The sequence below is a fragment of the Hyalella azteca genome, unplaced genomic scaffold, assembly GCF_000764305.2.
Source record: "Hyalella azteca isolate HAZT.00-mixed unplaced genomic scaffold, Hazt_2.0.2 contig6695, whole genome shotgun sequence".
Classification (NCBI taxonomy): Eukaryota; Metazoa; Arthropoda; class Malacostraca; order Amphipoda; family Hyalellidae; genus Hyalella; species Hyalella azteca.
Window position 1 is genome coordinate 124,492 of NW_025936849.1, and position 1,061 is coordinate 125,552.

Consider the following 1,061-nt stretch of genomic DNA (forward strand, 5'->3'; position numbering starts at 1 on the left):
TCAAGTTTGTCATTTGCATATGTAACTAGAAGAGTTCTACTACAATGCACCAAAACCTGGAGTTATTTGGAGTTATTTTACCAAAAAATATAATTGATTTTACCACCCGGTCTAAGTTACCCCAAGAGCTGGGGTAACAAAGACCACCACTTTTTTTGAAATTACATAAAGACTATGAGAGACAGGAGCCAGCAATTTATGGTAAGTGAAGCTAGAGTATAGACCTGTATTTTGCATGTTTCAATTTAAGTTTAATTTAGCTAGTTAAAAAATGGCATCATTTATAAAAAAAAAGTGGTCTAAGTTACCCCATTTTACGGTAGACAAGTAAACTGTAGACAAAAGACAAGTACCTATCATGTAGACAGGTATAAACAGTAGACAAAAGACAAGTATCATCATGCAGGAAATTCAGGATTGGAATTTTCCTAATTGTTTCTGAAATCACGAGGCTCCAGTCACTCTGGTGTGACAAATTTTTAATACATTTGGAATTGGAAACACACAGCCCCATCTTGCACTTTTGTTAACTATTAGATAGGAGGTAATTCATCTGGAAGTGGCACTGTGGCAGGAAATGCCAAGAATCTAACGGTTCTGAAAATGGCAGGAAAGCTCTAACCTCTAAGCCTCTAGTCAAAGGATGAATGGCTTAAGGCCTAAGGTAGATGTATTTTTTTCATGCTTGGCATCATGGTACTGTATAGTGTATACCACTTACCAGTCCACTATAATTACCAGTAATACCACTAAATACCAGCAGCAGCATACCACATACCAGCATTATCATACATAAGAAATTGGTTTCTTTAAATCTTGAGTTGATGAGGAAGTTAAAAATTAGGCTAACTGATTCTAAATTATCTCTTGTTTGCCACCCTGGCCATGAAGTATGGGCATCTTTGTCTCAATCTTATTTTTGGAATTTTAGGTCACTAGAACAGATAGATTCTGCCTGATAGGGTAAACGCGGTATATTCCGACACTTTAAGGACGCATCGAGAAATGAAAAACTATAAAAAAAAAACGTATGCGTTACGTAAGTTCTGTTGCCTTCACAT

At 36.3% G+C, this 1,061-nt stretch overlaps 1 protein-coding gene across 1 annotated transcript in view; it reads right to left on the reverse strand.

The window, feature by feature from the left end:
- LOC108678867 overlaps window positions 1–1,061 on the reverse strand; it is a 7,395-nt gene that overhangs the window by 5,034 nt on the left and 1,300 nt on the right. The window lies entirely within an intron of this gene.